Genomic DNA, 26,839 nt, shown 5'->3' with positions numbered 1-26,839 from the left:
TACTCAGTAAGGACCTCTATCTTGATTGATTATGATTTCCCTGTGTTGTCTGATCCTTTGATGCATCAGGAGCCCACTCCCAGACCTGGTATTTGGGCAAAAGCGTGATTCTGTGAAGGGAGTCCCTTGGGCCTAGGGGAGAGGAAGAGGTAAACAGAGGGCTGAATGATGAACAGTAAACTGGATTTAGAAAACAAACCAGAGCTAATGGCTGTAGGTGGTGTTAGTCATTCTGTTAAGGAATTTGGGAATACATATGCATACTAATAAGAATTTATTCTGGCTTCTTATTAATCCAGCATCTGGGAAGGGAGGAGAGGTAGAGGACACTGCAGAAATAAAAGACGTCACCCTTCATCTCCAGATAGGGCACCCTGGTGCTGGGCCCTCAGCTCCTGAGGATGCATTTGTCCAAGTTCTATGAGGCTAAGGCCGAGGCCTGTGGATAAACTGGGGTTGGGCTGGCTGTTGGTCCTGGGGGAAGCTCAGTGAACGAGGCGCTAATTCAGGAGTGGCTCCCAGCATCCGGTCCATGGAATCAACTCAGTGGAGGGAGATCCCAAGACCTTATGAAACTGTCCAGGATCTTTCTTATTCACCAGCCCACAAAGTCACTCTTCAGGCCACAGTGAGCCAAGGGAAACTCTAAGAAGTGTATCTAGCACACCCTGGGATTACAGACTGCACCCCTTCTTTAATGAAGGGTTCAATGGTCCCTAACCTGGGATTCCATAGCTTCACCTGGTTCTGTCTTGTCATCAAATCAGAATACTTCACTGCAAAAAGCCAATCTCCTCTCCTTTTCATACGCAGAGAATACAGAGAAGAGAGACTCACCATCATCCATTGCAAAGGAGTCTTTTCATTGGTTATAAAGGCCTAGGCCAAATCAGCCTTCTCTTCAGGCTGAGTGCCTCTCTATCTCAAACCCTACTGGGAATTCTTCTGATCAGACACTGTGATTCCATTTAGCCAGTGAGGCTTGGGAGCCAGCCATGTGCCCAGAAGTGTGCCAAGGGGTCTGGGGTTTATAGTCCAGTGAACAAACAAAGAGATACAGACAACAGGGTAAGGCTGGTTAGGGGTGTCAAGGAGAGCAGACATGGCCTGGAGGGGAAGGCGAGTCCTGATTGGGGGTGGCAGGGAGCCCAAACTTTCTTCTTATTGGTGGTATTGAAGTTATATTCAAGGATGGAGTGCTGCCTTGATGTGCAGCCTAAAGCACAAGGCACAGTCATTCTCTACCACATCGAGACATGAAACGGTGTGTGAAAATATCCTTTAGCACCTGCTGAGAGCTCTCTGGGAAATCATTTATCTGCCCTGCACTTCAGTGCCTTGGCTCTAAAACTGAAACAAAAAAAAAAAGTATGTACAAAGAACCTTAAAAATGTTCATACCCTCCAGCCCAGTGATTCTACTTCAGGGAGTCTAGCTTAAGCACAAAAACAAGAATGTGGGCAAAGACTTAGGTACAAAGATGTTAATCACAGGGTTATTTAGCAGAATGAACATGTAGAAGAATCAAAATGCCCATTATTAAAATGGCTTTCACTCCCCAGCCCCTTCCGGAATGATAGGATCACCTCTTTGGGAAGCCCTGGCTCAACTCTGAGGTAAGTAACCAGTACAGGAAGCCAGGTGCCACATTAGTGACCCTAACTCAGTCCTTGTGGGCTTGTTCAAGGAGCCAAGAAATCCACCATCTTTCACCTTTTCATGATCCAAGTGTGGATTATCTTCTAGGGATTTTCATGGTAAATGGTGACTGTAGATTGGTGTTCTCTTGGCCTCCCAAGATGTATGTGGTCCCCACCCTCCTCCATCTGTCAAGGTTGCTTGGGGGTTCCTAGAGCTGGAAAGGCTCTTAGAAAATGCACAGTCCAAACCCTTTGAGGAAAAGGGACTTGTCACATTGCTTGTTAATACAAAGCCATGGTGAGCATCCAGGCCATCTGTCCCCCAGCACAGTACTCAGGTTATGTTGGGGCAAATGTAATTAGAAAAATAAACCAGTAATTCTCAGAATTACCAATGACCCAGGTCGTGGCTCTTCATGGAATATCCATGTTTCTGACTTGAGAAAACTTCTTGATGGAGTATTGGGTTCACTCAAGAGCAGAGATTGGTCCATCCTTCCTATATCCCTCATTCACATCATTCTAATGCTTTACTGGTTTCTAAAAGCAGCTCCATTTCTACTCTGGTGCCAGCTTGGTCCTATCCCTGCCACTCCATTCTGGTTGTCTCATGGGTGACTGAGGTTTAGGGGAGATAACCTAGCCCGCCTCCCCCAACCCTAGGGAGAATTCAAAGACTTGAGCCTGGGCTGTGGTTCTTCCTAAGCCTTTCTTCCTGGGAGCCCCCGCCAATAGTAGGCAAGCCCTCAGGTAAGCAAAGAGGAAGGCAGTTTCCCTGCTGTTCTCCCCTCCTTCTTCCCTTCTGCTTCCTCTTCCCCACTTGCCCTCCCCAGTTTCTACTCCACACCTCCTTTTACTCACCTCCTCCTTCCTCATTACTTTCCTTCTCATGTCTCTTCCCTACCTCTATCCCTCACTCCCTGCTCCTGAGTTAGATCCCTTCTCTCCAGAACCCACCCTATATACCTTGAGTTTCATCCTGGCCATGCCCCTCCCCCAGCAGGCTTTCCAGAATTCCTGCAGGGAGAGGCCTGTCTTCAAGGATCTGCAGCATGCCAGTTTGGCAGTTTCCCGGGGTACGCATGTGGAGGGTGCACACATGAAGACCAGCTGCCTCGGCTTCTGCAGTTATGCATGTGTGTAGAGAGGAGACAGGGTCGTATGTTACAGATGTATCCAGCCGAGCCAATCCTGGGCTGCAGAGACACATCCACATGCCACATGTGCCTCCCTGTGGGTAACCGGGACAGGTGCACGGGATGTGTTAGCTACCAGGAGAGAAGAGAAGGATTGCAACATTGACATTCTTCCTGCCCCTGGATTTACCAGCTGGAGTACCAACAGGAATCTCAAAATTTCATTTCCTTCAGAAGGAAGGAAATGCCTCTTGGGGAGTCCAGTAAGGCAGAGGACGGTCCTACCTTTCCGGTAACTAGTTGTTTATAGTGGGCAGAGAGGATAACCAAAGACGAGACCCTGGCCAGACCTGGGTGTTCTGACTCTAAGTTCACAGTCTGCTTTGAGTAGGGGCTCCGCTACCTACCACATACATGCCTTGGACAAGTCACTCTATTCTTTTGGGCCTCAGTTTCCTTATACATCAAATGAGGGTTGCTGGGAAGATCAAACAAGTGAAGAGTTGTAAAGATGATGTGAAAACACTTGGCGCCATTGCACCCTTCACTGATTCTTGTAATAATCATGAAAAGTCAAAGTGCGTGTGTGTGTGTGCACGGGGCGCTCGTTGTTCGTAGGTCCCTTACCAGGATTCGAGAATCTGAACTGGGCCCCAGGACTGGGTGGGCGCGATCGTCCCAGCCCCCACTCCCAGCCTAGGGCCGGCGCGGTCGGGTTTTCCTCCGGCAGGCGGCGGGCTGACGGCTGCAGGGCGCGCTAGGCACGTGAGGCCCCAGCGCCGGCGCCAGCTGCAGAGGTGCAGCCCTGACCGCCCGGCTCGCCTTCCGCAGGGGCTGCCCGTGCCGCTGGACCGCGGAGACTGCCCTCCCGGTTCCGGTGCTCGCGGCCTGCCCACATCCCTCTGCGACCGCGGCCCCAGCCCACTCCCGCCCCACCGTGCGTTCCCGCGCCACCCCTGCCAGGACCGTGAATCCGTCTGGTTTCGGCGGCGGTGTTGGTTGTCTCGGAAGCGGGTGCGCTCGGCAGCGGGCAGGGCAGCGGGCGCAGAGGCTGCCTTCGGCTCCTGCAGCTCCGCGGGTCGCCACTGGGGGCTGCGGCGCCGGAGAGCTCGGCGGGGACGGTGCGCACGGCCGCCGGGTTCCTGGGCGCCTCTGGCCGCTGGGTTTTCTCCACCGCTGGCCCTGCGCTGTCTCCGCAGCCCGCCCGACTCCCTCCCAGATTGGAGCGTGTGATCCGTGTGTGTGTGTGTGTGTGTGTGTGGAGCGGAGAGAGAAACCGGGTACGCGCGTATGCGCGCGCGCGTGGGGGGCAGTGTGCATGCGGGGAGTATGGGGGAGTGTGTTTGTGTGTGCGTGTGGGTGTGAGTGCCTGGCTCCCTCTCGCTGAGACACACATACACTCACACATACACAACCGGGCAGGCTCGTCTGAACTTGAAGACACCCCACATTCCAAGATGCCCGAGGTTCCTGGGAATGCCTGGGGTTCTTCGATCCGGAAAATCCTACCGGCATCCTTCTAGGGAGGGATTATTATTATTATTATTTTTCTTTAATCTGGAAGAGAAGAGAACAAGTTGTGCTTTTCCCCCCTTCTTCTTGCTAAATGCCATGGATATAACTGAATAAGCGGCTCAGGGTTCTCCCCGCGTGGACGTCCGAGGCCACCATCTGCCTGCATTCGCCGGAGCCGCCGGAGGGTTTAGCTCGAGTCTGTCTCGGGCGGGGAAGGATGCGTGGCCGAGCCGGGGAGCCCGGGCGCCCCGCGGAGCCGGCCTCGGTGCCTCCCAGCCGGGGGTAGATGCTGCCTCGCCCAGGTGAGTGGTCGCTGGCGCTGCGTCTTTGCGATCCCGGGTGTCCGCGGGAGCTCGGCGCGGGGCTGAACGCACCCGAGGGAACCGGGAACTTTGCATCCCTTTCTTTTTCGCTTGAAGACTCCCCTCATCCTAGGTGCTCATGCGGACACCCCCTTCTCTTTTCGCCCATCCTTATCGCGAGAGATTTCCTTTCCTTTCTTTAGTCTTTATTTCCAATAGAGGGGGTGAAACTCTGGCGGGGAGCGGGGAAAGCGGGGTCCATGTGAAACTGGAGACCAGGATGGAGAGACGGGGAGCCACGGCACGGGTGGATGGAACCGTTGAAAGCAGCAGGAGAACTTTGCCGCCAGATACCACTCTGTTGCATCTCCACACATGCAAGGCCTGGCTAGAGCCATTGCTGGGGGCTAGGTGGGGGTGCCGGGGACTCCCTGAGCTCTGTGGACTGGGTGGGGTGGGGTAAAGCCAAGTGCAGAGGGGTTGATGCAGAGCGGATGGGAAGAAGGAAGGCATGGTTGCAGTTTGGGGAGGCAGGTAGGGTAGGTTCAGGGACCCTATACTGGCCTCAGGCAGAAAGCAGATCAGGGGGATTGTGTGTGTGTGCAGCTTGGGGCATCAGAATGGCATGATGAAGCAATACGGAAAATGGCATTAGCCATGCCTGGGTTCCTAGGTCTCTGTCTCCCACCCAGCCTTGCCCTGGTTCTAAGGTTGGCCTGGGCAGGGAGGAGGGAGAGCAGTGGACCGTTCCGAGGTGGACAGTGCCTTACTTTGCACAGACCTTCTGAGGGAGGTGTCCTACTCGTCTTCCCATCAGCCCAGTACAAAGGACAGAGGCAGAGAGTTCTAGGGAGATAGAGCCTCTGAAAACCAGAGCAGGAGGGAGAAGGGAGCCTGAGTTGAGACCGCAGAGGGACTGAGCCAGACTGTTGCCAAATGCACCCGGCGACAGCAGGCAGCTGCAGACAGACAGACACCTGCAGGGACAGGGAACATGTCAGAGCCTGCACTCTTGAGTTGGAGTTACAGGCATGGCTATAGATGATGACCCCCTCCCCTGGCCACAATGGAGTGTGTGTGTGTGTGTGTGTATGTGTGTGTGTACGCGTGTGTGTGTACGCATGTGTATGTTTCAGGGAGGTGGCAGCTGTGGCCTCCATGGCCTGATTGGCCTTCTAGTACTGGGGGAGGGGGCAGCTTCAGGAATTTGAACCCCTGCTGCTGGGGAGGAGCAAAGCTAGGGAGGAAACTGCCATTCCCTGGGCTGTGAAGTTCCCAGGGGCCAGGGCTAGAGGTTCTATGTGGGCTGTTATTCTTGTGTGGGGGCCGATTTGGAACTCAAGGTGGGGAGCAAGGGAACTAGGTTTTGGGGTTGTGCCCTGGTCTGGTCGCTGCCCTCTGGCAGGAGCTTTATATAGCCACACAGAGCAGAGCCCTGAGGGCAGTGTCATTTCCTTGTGGGGTACATAGGAGCTCGAAGGGGGTCAGAGTCCTGTAAGGAGGATTGAGAAGCTCCGAAAGGCCTGCACTTGGAGCTGTCAGCCTCCGCCGACCATGCCAGCTGCCTGGGCCCTTCTGCTGATGCTGGAATGTCATCTTTCCCTTCTGACTCTGGCTGGGAGTGCAGAGTTGCATCTCTCTGGCCTCCTCACATGCTTCTGCTCAGGCCCCCTGCCCAGCCCTCAATTTGGAGTTTCTGGTCTAATTCCTGACCAGGAATGTAATTATTTATCTTCCTGCCCTCATCCTGGGGATGCAAACAGCAAACTTGGGCATTTTTGTTTCAGCCTCTGGAAGGTTGGCTCCCAGCTCCGTCTCCTGTCTAGAAAGACTGGGTGCCTGCCTGCTGTGGGCTGGAGGCTGGGGTTCAGGGTTCCTTCTTCTGTGAAGTGCCAGTTCTTTGCTCAGGCCCAGAAACGTGAGAAGCTGGGGAGTCTGCTCTGAGACAGGGTGAACTGGGAGCTTCCAGGAGGTGAGGCTGAGGAGGAGAAGCAAGATAGATGGGAAGAAAATGCAGTCAGAGTGGGTGGGGCCACCGGGGAAACCAGGCAGCCTTCTGGCCAACTGAGTCCTTCTTTGACTGAAGGAGGAATTGCTCTTCTTATCTTTGCTTCAGCTCCAAAGGAAAAAAAAACCAGGGATTCTGGCCTCCAAGTGCCAGTTTGCCAACCCTCTTCAGCCTGTGGGGTTGGGCAGGTTCTGCTCTCCTTTTTTGCGGGGTGGATGTATAGAGGCTTATAAGCTCCTGGCGTGGGGTCTGTCTACCTAGGGACAGTGGAGAAGTGAAATTGGAATTAATTGTTTTCAGAAAATCCCCTTTCCTAAGGTAGATATTAGCATCTAGGGAGTTCACAGTCTGATGGGGGAGGCTGCTAGAGTGGAAGCAGAGACATATAGCCATAAACAACATGGGATGGCCAAGTGGAATTGGACTCTGAACAAGAGCAACAACAATTTGAGTATTTTGTGATTTTCCTTTGGGTAGGGGTGGAGTTTTAGGGTCCAACTTACTGAAGGGATAGCATTGTCATATAATGGAATGAAACCTCAACTTGGGGGGCCTGGGTTCAAATTCTGGCTCTGCCATATCTTGGTTAACAATGTGAGTCTTTGTGTTTTGACCCGGTAAAATAAAATAATAGCATGTACCCAACAGATGTATTATGACCTGATGTTTTCCTGGCAGTCCCCAAACCCCTTTTCAGATCTGGGAGAGTCTTCAGTTGAAACGGGGAGGGTTGGAAGGGAGGGAGAGTTCCTCAGAGACATGGAGGATAGTACAGCCGACTTCCCCCGTCCAGGGAGCTGCCAGGAGGGTTTGATGCCATCAGACATAAGCTGATTGTTAAAAGCCTCCAGAAAGCCCTCCAGAAATCTTTGAGAATTGATGGTTGAGGAGCAAATTTCACCTCTGGGGCCCTGGCACTTGCTTCCCTCCCTTTCTGTCGTTTGTTTTGGATTTTTATGGCCATGCACATTTGCTCAGGAAGTGGGGCTCTGCATTTTACAAGTATCACCAGCCACCCTTTCCTGTCTGAGGTTTGAATGTAAAATACCCCCCCGCCACCGCCGCCAGCACCCAGTCTTCTCTTTTTGACTCTGTTGCCCACTCCCCCAAGGGTGACCTCAAGGGAATGTTGTGAGGCCCAGGTAAAGTGAATGGATACAGCTCTGTCGGGCCTGGGCAGGGGTTGTGATTGAACTGGGTCCTATTTATGTAGTTGGGGGAGGGATACATCCAATTTGAGAGAGGGGCCTGGTTTTCTTACTGATGAAACAGGATGCTAATGCTCATCCCCCAGAGTTGTTGGAAGGGCACAGCAGCATGTGTGACTGCACTTTGTAAACAGGACAAGCCCTTTAGCACTCACAGCTATATTTGTGACCCTTTCTCATTAAGACTGTCACTAAAATGTCAAATATAATTATACTCAGGTATCAGGGCACTAAAGGTGGACTTTCATGGGTCAGTTTCATGTGGGACTGCAGTTAACCAGTGATTACAGGCCAGGCAGGTGGACACTGTGCCTTCTGAGAAAAGGGGTGTTAAGAACCTGCAGAAACAGGGCAGTTGTGGTTCAGATAATTGGGTAGGACTGGTAACAGGAAGCTAGGAAGGGGCACATGGGCAGCATTTTTGGAGGGTTTCTCCTAATCACACCCTCCCATTACATTTTAATACCACAGATATACTATATGTATATCTGTACTTTGTATATCAAAAGATTAAGTTCTCTTTTTTTGCCTCCCCACCAAGAACACATTTTTGCCCCCTTGGGGGCGATATTGTCACCACTGAGGATGCATTGTCTTAAAATTAACAGAGGTAAGTGTTAGTTAGAAGAGGTGGATTAATGAGTCAGGGGGAATCCAGAAGATAGTGAGGGAGACAGATGCACTTGCAACTTGCTACCCCAAGTGTGGTCTGTGGACCAGCGTCAGCATCACCTGGGAGCAGGTAAGCCATGAAAAACCCTCGGAATCTCCATTTTATCAAGATGAGAGGTCGGGAGAGTGTTGGATTGACTGCCCAAGAACACAAAACTAAACTTTGAACAGAGGGTCAAAAATAGCTATGTTGTGGGCCACTCAGCTTGTTCAACTATTGAGTCCAAATCACCAAGCAAGTTTTAGTAATGACACAGTCTACCCATGTCGTGATTTATCAGTCTATTTTTTTTTTTCTGAGTGATTTCCTTGCATTGTAACTGAGGGTTGTATAGAAGGTATGGGAGCCCTGCAGAGAAGACGCAAGGCTTCCATGCAACGAAAAATCAGGGCATCTTTGATTTGAACACATCTGGGCCTGCTTTTTTAAATGTCTCCAAGGGCCAAGCCTAATGGAGACCAGACCAACCTGAGGAAGAGACTGGAACTATAGAGACAAGATATAGGTGTTAAACTGTGCCAAGCTGGATTAAGGAACAAAACTGTGTTCTCGTAATTTATCAACCTGCTTGGGATTGTCTGCAGGAGAGCCGGGGCCTCCCTGGCAACCTTCCAATATTAACAGGGCAGCCCCAAAAACATGCGAGATTGCAAAATAAGTTGGGCTCTTTAGAATTCACTGCATTTATTATTGGCATGTCCTATATTAATTCACCCACCAGCAGGAGCTAAGCTACAGTTTACATGCCCAGAAACAACATAAAGAAGCAGAAAGCTGAGCATCTCTGAACCCCTCTTCCTTCCACGTTTCCTGCCTGGGTCCTCTCCCCTCAACACATCCCTTCCTCTACCCCATTTTGGTGTAGAACAACACAGAGGAGTAGGCTCCCTCTTGCCTTAACCCAGATCTCTAATAAACTTCCTGGGGATGCAAAGTCTATTGGCCCTCCCATTTCTTCTTCCCGAGGACTCACTTCCTATTCCTTTTCTCCAAAAGTAGTACTCTGTTCCCAGCTACCCCATTCTTTTTCATTCTCCTGTTAAGGCGGCTTTAGTCAAAGAAGCCAGGGGGTCCCCCAACTAATACTGAGGGTCTGTGGAGGCTCCTACTTCAGAATGAATGATTGTAAAGTAGGCCTTGATGTTACATGACTCTCTCTGGTCCCCAAAACATAAGAAATGTGGCCACTCAGCCTACAGGACTTGGAGAAGTTTGGGGAATGAGCCATGCTAGGGTCTCAGTACCTAGTGAGAGAGCAATGGATGATGGCAGTGAGGGCAAAGGCATTTCTGACTTTCTGAGCTCCTGGAAACCCCTTAAAAGTGCCTAACAATGACTGTAAGCTGGGACCTTGTCATTCTAAAAAGGTATTGAAGATTCCTGGATGGGTAGAATTGATTCCTTGACTCAACCTTTCCTGTAATGAAGCCACTATAATACCTAGAAATGTCCCTCTGGGGCAGAATGGAGGGAGGATGGATGGGGATCTGGGGTCATGGAGGTGACAGGTTAGAGGTCCTCCTATAGCACAAGACACTGATGGCTGGTCAGAGAATGCTTGCTGGGGTGCAGCGGAACCTAGAATGAGCTCTCCTTTTAGCTCTGCCCGGAACTTGCTGTGTGACTTTGGCCATCCCCTCTATCTTCCTGTCCTCGCCTGTGGTTTAGAGCCTGTGTGCTCTCCTAAGGCCTTTTCAGTTCAGGTCGTTGATCCTTTGATTTACAAGTCCATGATCCAGCCTCAGAGCAAAGACATCTCTGCGGAGCCATCTAGGCCCTGGAAGTTACTTGGCTGGGGTCCTCCATCCTCCTTCCCATCCTCTTCTGCCAGACAGCACTGACCTGAGGCTTTTCTTTGCTTCATGCTCCTGACTAGTCTATGACCAAACACTGTAACTGGGTGTCATTTGGAATGACCAGGATCCCAGGGCTGCCGTCTGAATGAGGGTGTCTCTTTCCTCCCCACTTTACCACATAACATGTGCACATACACACACATTCATACACACACACACCCACCAGTGTACACATGTCCACATACCTCACACACATCCACACTTGCATGCCCACACATATACTTATGCACACACACATTTATGCTCACACTCACACATATGTTCACATACATATACACACTGCCAAATACTCACACTTGTACATTCATACATGTACACACACAGCACACATTCATGTACACATGTTCATGAGTTCATACACCTTCTCTTACAAATGCAACACTCCCACATATTCACACACACATGCACACACTCCCTTTTTCCACTGCACCGGCTTCTCCCTCAAAGACATGGGCGGGTGCCATTCAACCCTTCCAGCTCACTGTCTACTTTAGAGAGCATGTCAATACATGGCCTCCTGTCATTCCTATAGCCCTCTGACCTCATTCAGGAGGACAAAACCATGTCTTCTTCTGTATATGGATGAAGAAACTGGCTTGGATTTGCAGGTAGCAGGGTCAGGATGAGTGCCAAGACTTCTGGATCCGGTCCGGAGATTCACCTATCACTTCGGAGCTGCCGTAGCAATTTCTGCTCTGTAGAACAACCCTGGAAGACAGGAAGGGTATATTTTGTCCCTGTGTTAAAGATGGGAAACTAAGGACCAGGGAGATTCACACACAGACAAAGGGTGACCAGACCCTCTATCCTTCTCAGCCAGGACATGTGCATACTCCAGCAGCTTCTTGGTGATCGTGTCTTCCTTCCTGGCTCTCAGTCTGCTAGAAACTTTTATTCACACTAAACTCCAGCAAGTGAGAAATGCCACCCTGGGGCAGCCCATGGGCATTCCAGTTTCAGTTCTGACTTGTTTTCACCAAAGTAGGGTGTGGGAGAAGAGTGGACTGCCTCTGTCCTTAGGGTCGAGGTAAATAAGCCCTCTCATTGCCATTTCTCATGATGGGATCAAGCTACGCTCATCATCAGTGTATCCTTTTTTGTAGTCTCAGCCCACCTCCCCTCTTGAGGCTATAGCTTCTGTGCTTTTCTGCCTGCCATGGCAGTGAGGTTTCCTTTAGCTTGCTCTGAAGTGCCTCCTTCACTTCCTTCAAACTTTAAGGCCCAGAGAGCCTGTTCCTTTAAGATGTGGTAAGCAATCCCATCCTCCTTCATCCATCCCTTTCATGACTTGATGGCTAGCAGTCTTCCCCTGTTTAGTTTAATTCAGCAAGCATTAATTGAATGCCTACTATGTGCCACCCAGGGGGCCTGACACTGCAAAGGTGAATTACCTCTCCAATCCATGTGTGCACGCAGCCCTCAGTCTCACCGATCATTTGACTTCTTCTCCTGCACTTTTTCCAGCCCTGTTTGTGGACCCCAGGACTTGATTATGTTGGGGGTGGTGGTTCCAAGTTCTGGCTGATTTCTAGTGCAGCCCCTCACCTGCATTCTCGTGTGTGTGTGTGTGTGTTCGTGTGTGTTGCTTAGGAGTCAGTCAAGGTCACACATGATTAACTGCTTGATGTAAAGCTGATAGTGGTGGTGATGATGATGATAATGATGATGGTGATTATACGGTGATGGTAATGAAGTCCACTTAAGAAACAGGCTCTCAAGCTGCTTTCCCACCCCGCTCTACCACTAAGCTGACATCTTACCATCTTACCCAAATAGAAACTGATAGGATGAAGAGATTTGGGGTCATCGTCCCAATTTAGAGACAGCTGGCCTGAAAGGAACCATTAATCTTCCTCCTAGCCTGAGGACTTATGTCACAGGGGCTGAGCTGGGAAGAAGGGGAGCTGAGGCTAGAGACCCTGGAATAGACATTAAATCCTGGACTCTCTGTCCAGAGTCACACCTTCTAAGCACATGACAATAAGGGCTATTGCCCTGGAGGAGAGGGTGGTTCCCCAGGCTGTTGAGGGGCAAGAATCTGTGAATGAGGCTGCTGGCAGGGATTGTGCTTGCAATCACAGAGTGGTTGCAAATGGGCAAAGCAGATCCCTGATGCTTGGGAAGTCTTCATCTGATGAGCGAAGACCAGTCCTTGTCCTTGGGAAGTTTATGTCTGAGGAGGAGGATAAAGCAGATACACAAGGCACATTATTAGGGAACATTTAGGCACCAAAATTCGTGGATGGAGCATTTTTCTCACAGGGAGAAATGTGTGTACCTGTGCCTGCATTTGTAGGATTTGCACTGTTCTGTTTTCCTGGTTGTGTGAACTTGAGTGGGTTATTCTTTCTGTGCCTCAGTTTTCTCATCTGCAAAGTGAGGATAATAATAGTACCCACCTCACAGGATTGTTAGGAAAATTAAATGAACTACCATACATAAGGTACTTGGAGCAGTGCCTGGCACATATTGAACACTATATATGTGTGAGCTATTAGTAGTAGTAGTAGAAATAGTGGTATTTTTGTAAGCATGGAGAGGACCATACTTAGGAAAATACCACTGAGGACCCTCTTAACTGATACTCCTTTCTAACAACCGTCTCTTAAGTTAGACATTAATTTGGGGAATCTCCACATGATCTCATTTGTCCCTTGCAACAATCCTACCAGGCAGTCAGGATAGACGTTATGATTATAACCACTTTGCATAAAGGGGAACTGAGGCACAGATGTTATGAAGTGGTTTCTGGTCTGATGGGGTTTTCATTGTACCTTACAGCCACACTGCATTCAGGCGAGGGGTCACAAGAATCTTGGAGCAGAGGGTTTTGGATGATGATAGCTGATAAGTTCAGGACTGGCCTTCCCACCTGGCCCTTATGCATGTTGGGATCAGACTGCTGGGAAAATAAACCACGGTGGGGAAGGAAGATCTCATTCTAGGCTTGTGTAACTAGGCGGGGTCCACATGAAATGGCCTGGGGAGAAGCAGGCTGCCCTCTACACAGCACCCCAGAGGATAGGAGTTAGGCCACAGGACATGAGTATTGAAGCCTTTTGAAACTGTCATGAATGCCTTGGGATGGGGATAGGGATATGAGTAGCATCCACTTTATAGGGTTGTTGAATACTTACGTGAGGGCGGGGCTGTGCTGGGAGCACTCACGGGGCACAGAAGGGATGGGGAACCTGGATCGGGAACCTTCTGATTCAGCCTGGCCTGGTGTGTGGGGAGAAAGCCAGAGACATCCTCCTGGGCCATATTCCTACCCACCCCAACACCTTTGTCCCAGGGCTGCTCCTAGTGATGGGGAAGGGACCCTCCTGGATCTTTTGGTTTGAAAGGGCTTGGAAAGCATCTGGGGCAAGAAAATGGGCCTTGGGGGCTTGGTGCGGTGGCTCATGCCTGTAATCTTAGCACTTTGGGAGGCTGAGGCAGGCGGATTGCCTGAGCTCAGGAGTTTGAGACCAGCCTGGGCAACACAGTGAAACCCCCGTCTCTACTAAAATACAAAAAATTAGCTGGACATGGTGGTGGGTGCCTGTAGTCCCGACTACTCGGGAGGCTGAGGCAGGAGAATCGCTTGAACCTGGGAGGTGGAAGTTGCAGTGAGCTGAGATCGTGCCACTGCACTCCAGCCTGGGTGATAGAGTGAGACTCTGTATCCAAAAAAAAAAAAAAAAAAAAGAAAGAAAAGAAAAGAAAAGGGGCCTTGGGCCAGGACCCAGAAGAGGGGATGAGGACCTCCAGCAGGGAGAACCAGACTGGAGGAGGGAATGCTTGTGGGGGTGGGGTTTTAGGAACTCAGGGGTGTCAGAGTGCAGGAACGGATCATGCATGGGTCAGTATCTAGGGTGGGACATGAGGTGATGATGGAGGGTTGGTGTGGGTCCATAGGAAGAGGAGTCAGGAAGGTGGTGAAGGCCAGAATGAGACAGCAGCAAGAACCACAGGAGAGCTGGGGGTGGGACCTGACTGAAGCCCAGGCCTCCCAGTCACTGTCTGCTCAGAACCAGGCTGGCCAGGACCCAAAGCCCCAGCTCAGAGTCTCTCTCTTGGGGTGGGGAGAGAAGGCAAGGCCCTGAGCTCCTTCTAGGGCTCTGTGATCAGCCTGTTCCATAAATCTCAGGCCATGTAAATTTGGTGCATAATTGGGAGGCACTGCAGGTACCTGTGGCTCCAGGATAAAATCCAGGCAGCTCCGGAGACAGAGCAATGGATCATGAGTTACAGGGAAGGCCTGTGGGACACAGTGGTGGCTGGCCCAGCTTGAGGCATGAGTTATCTCAGGCTGGGCTGCCCTGCCGTGCTGCTGCGCTGCAACGCCGGGCTGATATTTACTGTATATTGGTTTTTAAATTACAGTACAACATTGATTAGCTGCTCTTTCACTTCAGCCCTCACTCTCTGTCCCTGTTCTGCTTGGCCTTTCTATGCCTCTCCGTCTCTCTCTCCATCTGTCTTGTCTCTCTCCAATTCAGTTTTTAATGCAGAATATTATCTTACATTGTATCATGTTACCCTATGGAATTAGGCTTACGCTGCTTTGTATTTATTGGAGGATGCATTATATTAATCCCTTCCATGCATATAGCACTTTATACATTTTAAAGCTCTACCTGCAGCCATGCCTGTCTTCTTTGGACCCCATGACAGGGAGGAAGTAGGGCAAGCAGACTTGTCTCCATTTAAATGTGAGGAAACTGTAGCTCAGGAAGGCTAATGGAATGACCAGGTCATGCTTGCATTATATTATATTATACCATAATAATAATGGCTACCGGGTATTGAATGCTTGCTGTGAGCCCTGTGCTATTCTAAAATAAGCTTTATGTACTTATTTTATGCCCACATTCATTCTGTGCAGTGGGTATTGTTATTACTTCATTTTACAGGTGAAGGAATGAAGATTCAGAGTGGGTTAGTAGCTTGCCCGAGGTCACACAGCTATTACAGTAAAATTCAACTTTGAATTAGCTGGATTCAAACCCCAGCAGCCAGCTCCTGGGCCCACTCTCTTAACCAGGATGGATGCTGTCACGTGCTGTGATCCCTGAGTTGGATTGGGGGTGGGAGAGTGGGGACGGGGTGGGATGGCTTCATGGTGCTACAAGAGGCATCCTTGTCCTTACACGACTTCCGTTTCTTTATGTTTTCACTGCACCCAGGGGAAAAGCCTGGGGACTTTGCAACAGCAGGAAATGTCCCCAGGGCAAGGGGCCAAGTTCCTTTACCCCAATATCCACAGATGTTTAGGGCCCCAATATCCACTGTTTTGGCCCCCAAGCAAAGGCAGAAGGGCAGGCGCAGAGTAAGGCTGGTGAGAGCCCTGGCTGGGTGGTGTGGTTGCCATCCACCCTCTTTCTTTCCTGTGTCCACGGAGGGAGGGTGACATCCTGACTCTCAGGACTGCCTTTGTGTGTTCCCTTGCCCTTTGTTTCAGAGGCAAAGCTGCTTGCAGCCCAGGAGCACCTCTGAGCTGGGCCTAGCTCCCAGAAGCACAGTGAGCCAGCGGGCAGCAGGGGAAGAGCTGGGGGTTCTGCGCACTCTGCGAGGTCCAGCCCTGCCCTCACTAGTGCACAGCAATGAGGAAGCCCTGCTGTGGCCTGAGATGCCTGGTGCCTGAGCAGGAGTTGGGAGGGGTGACTGGGTCTAATGTGGACCATCCTGAGGAGTCCTTCCTCTCCAGATCCTCACATCCCCGCTTCCTCCATCATCCTAAGGACCTATTGCCATGGCTGGAGTCAGGCCACAATATGCCACTTGCCATGGCCCAGACACTCATCTCCCTGTCTCCCAGGTCACACTCATGGGGAAGGGAGGCAGATGTTTTGGGAGAAGCAGGGATCCCCTGTGCCATCTGCATGTCCCTTGTGGGGGGAGGTGGGGGAAAAGGGTCCTGAGCCTTAGGATGTTGTGAGTCCCTTGACTCCAAGGAGCCATCCTTGGCAGAGCGCAGCCCTGCACATCTGCACTTCCGTGGCCCTGCTGTGAAGTGAATCTTGCTCCCTGCCCACTTCTCATTCTGTCCTTGCTAATGGGGCCCTGCTGTCTCTCCGGAGCTGCCTGGATTTTATTCTGGAGCCGCAGGTACCTGCAGTGCCTCCCAATTATGCGCCAAATTTACATAGCCTGAGATTTATGGAACAGGCCACACATTTATGGAAAATGTGAAGTATAAAGGTAAAGTGAAGCTTATACTTTTTCCTGTGGGCTCAGAATCATCCAACACTCCCCGCCACCCCCCTGCCCCGTGATGGACACAAACTGGGAGCATAACTCCGAGGCTGATATTTCTGTTGCTTTTCTTGTTAATAGCTACTACTTGATGAGCAGTTGATATGTGAGAGGAATTCTAGCACAGTGAGTCAGGCCCGGGAGGCAGACAGCTGGGTTCAAATCTCAGCAATTTTACTTAGGAGCTGTGTACCCTCGTGCAAGTCACTTAGCTCTTTGAGCCTCACTTTCCCGTTCTGTAAAATGGAGCTAGCAACAATACTTAATCCCTAGGGTTGTCGTGAGTATAAAATGGTAAATAGCTACAAAATGCTACAGCACCTGGCACATGGCATATATTATTAAAGTGTTTGTCTATACCATAATTTATATGCATTCTCTCATTTTGTCTCCCAACTACTTTTACAAAGTAGGTATTACCTCCCTGCACATGTGAAAACTGAAGCTCAAAATATCAATGAGATTTGCTCCAAGTCTAGGGTGACCAACTGTCCGAATTTGCCTGAGACTAGGGATTCCTGGGATACAGTACTTTCAGTTGTGGTTTGTTTGTTTGTTTTGTTTTGCTTTTGACACAAGTTCCGTTCTTGTTGCCCAGGCTGGAGTGCAATGGCGCGATTTCGGCTGACTGCAACCTCTGCCTCCCAGGTTCAAGTGATTCTCCTGCTTCAGCTCCCCGAGTAACATCACCATGCCTGGCTAATTTTTGTATTTTTGGTAGAGATGGGGTTTCACCATGTTGGCCAGGCTGGTCTCGAACTCGTGACCTCAGGTGATTCACCTGCCTCGGCCCCTCAAAGTGCTGGGATTACAGGCGTGAGCCACCGTGCCCGGCCAGGACTTTCAGTTTTGAAGTTAGGAAAGTCCCAGGCCAACTAGGATGAGTTGGGCACCCTACCCAGGTCACACAGCAAATGCATGGATGAGCCAGGATTTGAATCCAGTTGTTTCTGATATCCACTGCCATGCCCTAAGCCATTCTAGACACTCTCAGGGATGGAGCCTCTCTTAGCTGCCCACATTTGTGGAGCTCTGGTAGGCTCAGAGATGCTTTCCCACTTCATTCTCACAAAACTGTCATTTAGGCAAATTACAGCAAAGAGGGAACTGAAACACAGAGGTCAAGTAATGCACCCTGGGTCACCTAGCGAGGAAGTGGCTGGGTTGCGACTGGCACCCAGGCCATCTGGCCCCAGTGCCCCACACTCCTGACCACTCTGCTGCAGCTTGCCTCCTATCCTTTCCAAATTCCTCCCAACTGTACCTGGTCTCATTTTTCATCCCAATGGCCTCTGGAATAGTCAGGGCAGGTACTTTTAAACCTGTTCTATAGGACAGAAAGCTGAGGCTCAGAGAGGCCAAATTCCTAAGCTAAGGTCACACAGCTTGTAAGTGATGAAGGCAGGATTAGATTTCATCAGGAGTTCTCAGCTGATGCTTCTCACTCTTGTTTTCGTGTTTGATAAATGGGCAGGATGCCTCCAGTCCCTTTCAGTTCTGTTCAAATTCATATGAAGTTTATGAGGTCTCAGTCATCACCGGGGCAGCTATGCAGGCAGCAGGTTTGGCGGGACATAGGCTCGTGCGGTCCTTTGGCTCCAATATTCTATTTGATGTAGTTGTCATTATCTGATCCTTCCCCCAGCAGGTAGAGGAGGCACCTTGTTGCAGAATGAACATGCCCACCTGCTAACAGCCCATCTGCTGACTATAGGAGCCCACCAGCAGCCCCAGGGTTCTCTGTGGACTTCCAGCTCTCACTCCTTCCACTAGCTGGGGATTAAACGTAGAAAAGGCTTCATTCTCCTGGTTGGGCAGCAAAGATGCTATTAATGCCAGGCTGCCTTCTAAGGCAACTAAATAAACAGAAAGGACAGGGACAAGAGTCTATAAATTCTAAATGATGTTCAGGAAAGTGGCCTGGGCCCCAAGCCCCATAAAACCCAGACAGCCTGCTGGGCTGGTGGTGCTTCATGGGCCCCTTCCTCTGCTGCGGGGTCATATGCCCATCAAGCCTCCCACTTGTAAGGTACTTTTTCTCTTTAACTTCCAAACACTTCCCATAGTAATTAGCATTTCATGGTTGTCTTTAAGCCACTCACATGGCTGCATCACTCCCCCATTTAACAGATAGGAAAACAGAGGCACACAGGGGGTTAATGAACTGGATAATGGCCCGGGTCCCTTGATGCTGATCTAGAAAGTTCTCTCTGATGTTCACACTAAGTAAGCACTTACTACATGCTGGGCACTGTTTTAAGCCCTTTGCACTTATTATCTAATTTATTGCCCATGACAACCTAGGACACAGGTACTATTATTTTAACTATCATCTCTACGTCCTAGTGAGGAGACTGTGATATAGAGGGTTTAAGTAACTTGCTCAGGCCCACACATGTGATAAGTGGCATGCAGGGATTTGGCCCTACACCCTCAACCATCACGCTGTTGGCAAAGCGAAGGAGCAGAACGGGAGGAGGGGTAGCTGCTGTCCTGAAGGGCCTGGCTCTTTGCTTCTTCCGAGGGAACCTGTTTCGGAGCCCCACCCTGTTTTGGAGACTCTGTGCTCTGGGCAGCTTCAGCACCTCCAGAGAGACATAACTCAAGGAGCAGTGAGGGCAGGTGAGGGGCTAGGCAGGTCAATTGAGAAGTGCCATGGAGAGAGCACCAGGCTGGGAGTCTGGACACTTGCATGGCCATGCCAGCTCCGCCACCAACTTGTTGTGGGGCCCTCAAAGGCTCTTCCCCTTTTCCTCTGCCTGTCTCTGATTTGGATGGAGGTGGGGCATCACATGATTTGGGGATCCACCTGCTGGTGGTGACGGCAGCAGAAAGGAGGGCCACAGATGCTCCAACATCGGACCTGGCCCTGCCCTCACTGTCAGAAGTGCAGACCCACAATGGGTGCCCAAATCGCCTGCTAAAACCTGGGCTATTTAAAACACCCAGCGCCACCTGGAATCTCGAGGTTCTGCTACTTCAGGAGGACTCTGGGCTTCAGCTCCCTCCCTCCCCATTGCCCTGCCTTATGGGGTTTGCTGGGGGTTAGGGAAATGACAGACCTTGGCTGCTGCAAATTATCTACAGCCCAACACTGCTTTCCCATGGTGGGTGTCAGAGAAGGGGCTCTACTGAGGGTTGGAGGGGTGCAGCATCCTCTTATTCTGGCCAAGGTCTGTGAAGTCCCCAGATCAATGAAGGAGAAAGAAGAAATTATTCAGCATGTTGCCAACCTAATCGGCCTTGCATGATTCCATTCAACTCATTTGCAGTTAACAGATGTTTACTGAGCACCTAGTATTGGTCTCTGCTAGGTGACAGAGGCTAGCTAATTAGACTTAGTTTCTGCCTTCAAGGGCCTCCCAGTCTGATGGGGAGGCAGAGGGGTAAACAAACAATTATAATGCACCATGATGGTCCTATGACTGGAGGCAGGAACCTGCAGTGCTTCCAGCAAGAGGTGATTCCTCTCCAGCTCTGCTTCCGGGGCCTCTTGCTAAATGGCTGCAGCACCCTCTTGAATGGCCCCATTAAGTTCCTCTAGGCCACTCTCCCATAAACAATGCACACACCTTGCTGAAGATGTTTCAGTGCGTTTAGGGTAAAATCCTAACCCTTTAGGTGGCCTGCCAGGCACTGGCCCTGTCCATTTCTATACCTCCTTTGTGCCTTCTCCCCATGTCCCACACCCTGAGGGAACCGTGAACATTACTAGAAGAGATCATGTTCTTTTCCACCTCTGGGCCTTTGCATTCTGCCTGGAACACCATTTCTCTACCCTCTGCATGGCTGGACGCTACTCGTCCTTCAGACGTCAGCTTAAATATTGCTTTTAGGGATGGCCTGACCACTCCCAGTCTAAAGTTGGGCCCCTTGCTGCTGTCACTAAGGGCAGCTTCCCCCCGCCCCATGTGTTCCTTTCCACACTCTGTATCTGCTTGTTGGTTTATTGCTTCTCTCTTGCAGCCTGTGAACAATGTGGGGCAGGAATGGGGAAGGGACAGGGTGGACCAGGGGTTAAAAGTGCAGACTGGTGCTTAGACTGCCTGTGCAGAAATCTGGCTACACAACTCACCACTGTGTGACTCTGGGGAAGTTGCTTCATCTTTCTGTGTCCCTGTTTCTTCATGTGTAAAATGGGAGAAATAATAATACCTGCCCCCACAGAGGTGTGGTTTGGGCTAAATGAGTTAATCTATGTAAAGCACTTAGAACAGTGTCTGGCACATGGCAAGTGCTCAATAAATATTAGCTATCATTATTATTTTTATATCCACTGCTTAGAATAGTGCCCAGCTCAATAAATATTTGATGATTGGCTGAGACACCTGGGCTGAATCTTCAAGGAAGTAGTTGAGGGTTGGTTAGAGAGAGAATAGTGACTCTTAGCCCTGGCTGCACGTTGGAATCACCTGGGGGGCTATAACAAACACTGATGCCTGAGCCCTACCCCCAAGACAGTTGGCAGGCCATTGATGTTTTAAAGCTTCCCTAGGATTCTGATTCTAGGGTTGAGAACCACAGAGATGGGGAAGGGAGACATTCACAGCCCAAGAACATGGTGCAGCTGGCAGTGTCATGCTGGAGGGAATGCAGAGGGTGAGGCAGGGGCAAGGGAGTTGAATGGCAGCACACAAAGTCAGGGCGGGACCTGAGAGGGCCCTGCATGCCATGCAGAGGAGCTTAGTCTTGGTGGAGAAGTCAATAGAGGCCCTGGAAAGTTTTAAGCTGAGAATGACACGGTCCGATTTGCCTTTAAGGAATTTGGCCTAGGTAGCTGTGTGGAGGATGGATTACTACGAGTGAAATTGAAGGCATGGAGATCAGAGTGCAGAAGAACTTCTGCCATGGTGAGAGCAGTGTGGAGCCAGGCTTGAACCAGGCAGATGACTTGCTGGTCCCCAGTTTAATTACTTAATCCTCCTTGGCATGTCTGAACAGCGAAATCTGGGCAGTGCGGCGTTCCACCTGGCCGCTCCTGCCCCCAACCACAATGCCAAACGGGTGTCACTCTGGGCTGATATAAACCCCATCTGGTCCTGACCATGGAAGGCCTTTTCCATCTGGTTTCTAAGCCGAACTTCTGACTCTCAGTGAAGATTCTCTAGTCCACACCCTGTTGGCCTCTGGGGCTCTTGTTTCAACCTGGAAATCCCTCCCAGGCCCACTTCCTCATTTATGATCCCTGCCCTACCCCCGCAAAGCCCTGAGGTCTAAATGCCTCGAATGTACCCTGGTTCCAGGCCAGTCCTCCCTGGAAACAACAGGCTCCCATCCTCCAGGGCTTCTGTCCCATTGGAGGCTTAAATATAGTCCCAATCTTCTGTCGCCTGGATTGTAGGTGGGGACTCATGCTTCCTGCCTCCCAGCTCCCTGGCTACCAAGCTATCTCTCCCTAATTGTTCAATTTTCTTCCCACATGAAGCTGTGGGTCCCAGAGCTACCTTTGGAAGGCAGGGCTCTTGACAAAGTGACCCATGTCCTTCCCATTGTACCACACCATTTATCCCCGCTTGGAGGCAGTGTAAGTGGGTGCTCTGTCTGGCTCTGTGTGGTCTTGGGCAAGTCATCTGATCTCTGTTTGCCTTAGTTTCTTTATCTGTTAGAATACAGGTGAAAATGGGGGAGATACAAAATTAGCCGGGCATGGTGGCACATGCCTGTAATCCCAGCTACTCAGGAGGCTGAGGTAGGAGAATCACTTGAACCCGGGAGGCAGAGGTTACAGTGAGCCGAGACCTCACCATTGCACTCCAGCCTGGGCAACAAGAGCGAAACTCCATCTCAAAAAAGGAAGGAAGGGAGGAAGGAAGCAAGGAAGGAAGGAAGGAAATGGGGGAGATGTTTAGTAACCCAGTGACACTAGGAATAATCACAGGTTTGAACTGGCCATCTGACTCAGAGGATAGAGTAGGCTTTAATTTAGCACTGTGTTTCTTAGCATTAGTGAGGCATTTGGAACAGGACAGGAAACAGAGCACACATAGTATCTTTATCTTCATCTTGAGGGGAGGCCAGTAAGCCACCGACATACATAACTTTTTTTTTGCCCCTCACCCACGTGGGCCATGTTGGCTGCTGTTGATAAAACCTGAGAACCGTCTAAGAGTCTCCTTGGAGCAGAGAAGCTGCTGTCTCAATTTCCCATATACCATCTTAGACACATAGATCCCAGGCCTGCATGCCAACTCACAGTTCCCCAGGCCCACAGATCAGGGGTTTCACAGGACACAGGGCAGACACCACAGTCCACATGTATCTTAATTGCATTGTGGAAGGGCAGGCCTGGGGTTATTTTCCCAGAGAGGCCTAGGCCAGCCCAGGCTGCTGTCAAACCTTGACTGAGGCTTAGTTATCTGTACATATTTCTCTTAGGAGGAAGACAGTCAGTAGATTGCTGTCAATTCACACAGGTAAAACCCAATTTATAAGAGAGAGACAGAGAGAAGAGAAGGGAGGGGGAAACTGCAGATCGTCTGGGAAGAGTGAATTTTGTTTGTATGTTTTGGGGGTAAACTGATCATCTGGCAGCTGGTAGAGCTATTAGTTTGGGCATTCCAGTTCTTGAGCAGGCTGTCTAGGGGCATTGAAGAATGTGATGGCAGTTGTTGTGGGTTTTCCAGCAGAGCCTTAGGAGTTCATCTGTGGGGTATAGTCTCTGTAAGATACCTGCTGGTGCCACCTCACCAGCACCTCCACTTTAGCCAGGCCAGGTCTGCCCCTTGATCCCATCAGAACTCCTCAAGGTGGGCTGCTGTGGAATTCAATGGGTAACGGTGTGCCTAGTCCTCTAAAACAGTGAAAATCAACAGCAAAGTGCTTGTATGCAAACATGTCCATAGTCAATGCTCAATGTAAGTTCTAATTGCTATTCTTTCCCTCTCATGGGTTCCACCTCTGTTGGCTTCTCTGGCTCTGTTGCCTGGTGTCCCATATCTTCTCTGGAGCTGAGATTCAGAAGTGGAGAGGAGGAAGATGGGGACACAGAGAGGACGTCAAGGATCAAGACAGCTTTGTAATCATGTGTTTTAAGGAATGAAGTGGACAGGTTGCTTCCCTTATGCTCTTTAGGGACTGGGGTTGAGGGAGATTTATTTTTGCTCTTTCTTTTAGCCAAGGCGGCATCAGTCAGAAGGGCCTCCCACCTCATAATTTTGTCCTATTCGCTGGAAGCAGGCTGTGTCTGCCATTTTGATTTTTCTCCCAGCTTTGGAGGAAAACTAGAAGCCCAGAGAAAAAGTGCCTTTTTGTTTCCTCATTGGAATCCAGGGAAGAGGACCTTGGTAGCAGGAGACTGTTCTTTTCCTGAGTGGTTCCAACTCTTTTCTCCAGGAAGCTAGGTAGGCTAAGTAATGAGGGAGTCTCAGGCTGACCTTGAATCCTGGCAATCCCAGGGACTTGCAGTATGACCTTGATCCAGTGTCTTCTCCTCTCTTTAAAACTGTTTCCTCATCTTTAAAATTGGGGGATGTAGGGGCTACAGACATAATATTGTAAAGACTAAGGAAATGGGCCTTCCCCTTCCTACTGTCACCATACTTTAAGTGGTTCTCTTTAAGGTTGCTCTTGAAGGTCGTCATACCAAGTTTTGGCTTGAATATAAATGTTAGGGATTTCTTTTTTTTTTTATTATTATTATACTTTAAGTTTTAGGGTATGTGTGCACAACATGCAGGTTTGTTACATATGTATACATGTGCCATGTTGGTGTGCTGCACCCATTAACTCGTCATTTAGCATTAGGTATATCTCCTAATGCTATCCCTCCCCTCTCCCCCCACCCCACAACAGTCCCCGGTGTGTGATGTTCCCCTTCCTGTGTCCATGTGTTCTCATTGTTCAATTCCCACCTATGAGTGAGAACATGCGGTGTTTGGTTTTTTGTCCTTGGGATAGTTTGCTGAGAATGATGGTTTCCAGCTTCATCCATGTCCTTACAAAGGACATGAACTCATCATTTTTTATGACTGCATAGTATTCCATGGTGTATATGTGCCACATTTTCTTAATCCAGTCTATCATTGTTGGACATTTCGGTTGGTTCCAAGTCTTTGCTATTGTGAATAGTGCTGCAATAAACATACATGTGCATGTGTCTTTATAGCAGCATGATTTATAATTCTTTGGGTATATACCCAGTAATGGGATACTATTTGACATGGGTCAAATGGTATTTCTAGTTCTAGATCCCTGAGGAATTGCCACACCGACTTCCACAATGGTTGAACTAGTTTACAGTCCCACCAACAGTGTAAAAGTGTTCCTATTTCTTCACATCCTCTCCAGCACCTTTGTTTCCTGACTTTTTAATGGTTGCCATTCTAACTGGTATGAGATGGTAACTCATTGTGGTTTTGATTTGCATTTCTCTGATGGCCAGTGATGATGAACATTTTTTCATGTGTTTTTTGGCTGCATAAATGTCTTCTTTTGAGAAGTGTCTGTTCATATCCTTCATCCACTTTTTGATGGGGCTGTTTGTTTTTTTCTTGTAAATTTGTTTGAGTTCATTGTAGATTCTGGATATTAGCCCTTTGTCAGATAAGTAGGTTGCAAAAATTTTCTCCCATTCTGTAGGTTGCCTGTTCACTCTAATGGTGGTTTCTTTTGCTGTGCAGAAGCTCTTTAATTTAATTAGATCCCATTTGTCAATTTTGGCTTTTGTTGCCATTGCTTTTGGTGTTTTAGACATGAAGTCCTTGCCCATGCCTATGTCCTGAATGGTAATGCCTAGGTTTTCTTCTAGGGTTTTTATGATTTTAGGTCTAACATGTAAGTCTTTAATCCATCTTGAATTAATTTTTGTATAAGGTGTAAGGAAGGGATCCAGTTTCAGCTTTCTACATATGGCTAGCCAGTTTTCCCAGCAGCATTTATTAAATAGGGAATCCTTTCCCCATTTCTTGTTTTTGTCAGGTTTGTCATAGATCAGATGGTTGTAGATATGTGGCATTATTTCTGAGGGCTCTGCTCTGTTCCATTGGTCTATATCTGTGTTTTGGTACCAGTACCATGCTGTTTTGGTTACTGTAGCCTTGTAGTATAGTTTGAAGTCAGGTAGCGTGATACCTCCAGCTTTGTTCTTTTGGCTTAGGATTGACTTGGCAATGCGGGCTCTTTTTTGGTTCCATATGAACTTTAAAGTAGTTTTTTCCAATTCTGTGAAGAAAGTCATTGGTAGCTTGATGGGGATAGAATTGAATGTATAAATTATCTTGGGCAGTATGGCCATTTTCACGATATTGATTCTTCCTACCCATGAGCATGGAATGTTCTTCCATTTGTTTGTATCCTCTTTTATTTCATTGAGCAGTGGTTTGTAGTTCTCCTTGAAGAGGTCCTTCACATCCTTTGTAAGTTGGATTAATGTTAGGGATTTCTATAATGATTTGGGATCTACCTCCTCTGCTAGATGGTCCTGGCTCTTATACATCCTGCCCTCCAATTTTTCTTAGAGTTGGGGAAAGTCTGGAAACTCCAGATCAGTCTTGTTGAGGCTTTTAGTTGAACAGACAGGCGTCCTGATGGTGTGTTTCTGAGTCTTTATCTCAAACGGTCAGAGCTTTGGTACAGGGCAGTCTGACTCCATCACACAGGTGGATGGGCTGCTTTATGCAGACTCCTGTGATGGTGGTGGAGGAGGCTGGGGGGATTTTGGGGTTGGAGGATATGATCACACTGATGGTGGAGTTGGGTATTGTGGTCTTGGTGTGGGGAATGCTGAGGAGGTAGGTAGGGCATCATGGGCTCTTAAGAAGCATTTTTACTATGAGCAATGGAGAGGCACTGAAGGATTATAATTTAAGCGAAAGGAATCCCGATTTACATTTTGAAAAGACCACTCTAATTGCATCGTGGAAAACTGATTGGAGGATGGTGAGAGTGGGTGTATTAAGAGAGCAGTGGAGTAGTTCAGGAGAGAGATCATCGTAATTTAGATTATAGTGGTGGGGATGGATCGAAGTGCGCAGGTGCTGGAGCTTCTTAGGTGGTAAAATCAACAGGACTTGGTGGTGATTAGATGACACCTTGATCTCACTGGGGGAGCTGTGAATGTGAAGGAGATCTCAAAGATGAAATTTGGGTGTCTGCCTTGGGCAGCTGGGTGGATGGTTAGATTGTAAACTCTATGAGAGCAGGAATTTAATTTTGTCTATATGTATCACCAGGTGCTCAAGCAGAAAAGCAGCACCTAGCACATGCTAGGTCCTCAATCAGTGTTGGTTGGATGACTGTTATTGTTAACTCTTGGTCATGAACA

General features: G+C 49.4%; 1 protein-coding gene across 1 annotated transcript in view; it reads left to right on the top strand.

Annotated features, from left to right (window-relative positions):
* Positions 1-4,512: 4,512 nt before the first annotated feature.
* The window catches only part of LRFN2 (leucine rich repeat and fibronectin type III domain containing 2), a 196,957-nt gene continuing 174,630 nt past the window's right edge, over positions 4,513-26,839 (top strand). Inside the window, exon 1 of the mRNA XM_002816856.5 lies at positions 4,513-4,593. The gene's annotated coding sequence lies outside the window, so the exon portion shown is untranslated. The remainder of the gene's footprint in view (positions 4,594-26,839) is intronic.

This window comes from Pongo abelii, chromosome 5, assembly GCF_028885655.2.
Source record: "Pongo abelii isolate AG06213 chromosome 5, NHGRI_mPonAbe1-v2.0_pri, whole genome shotgun sequence".
Lineage (NCBI taxonomy): Eukaryota > Metazoa > Chordata > Mammalia > Primates > Hominidae > Pongo > Pongo abelii.
This window is presented reverse-complemented; position numbering and strand designations above follow the sequence as displayed.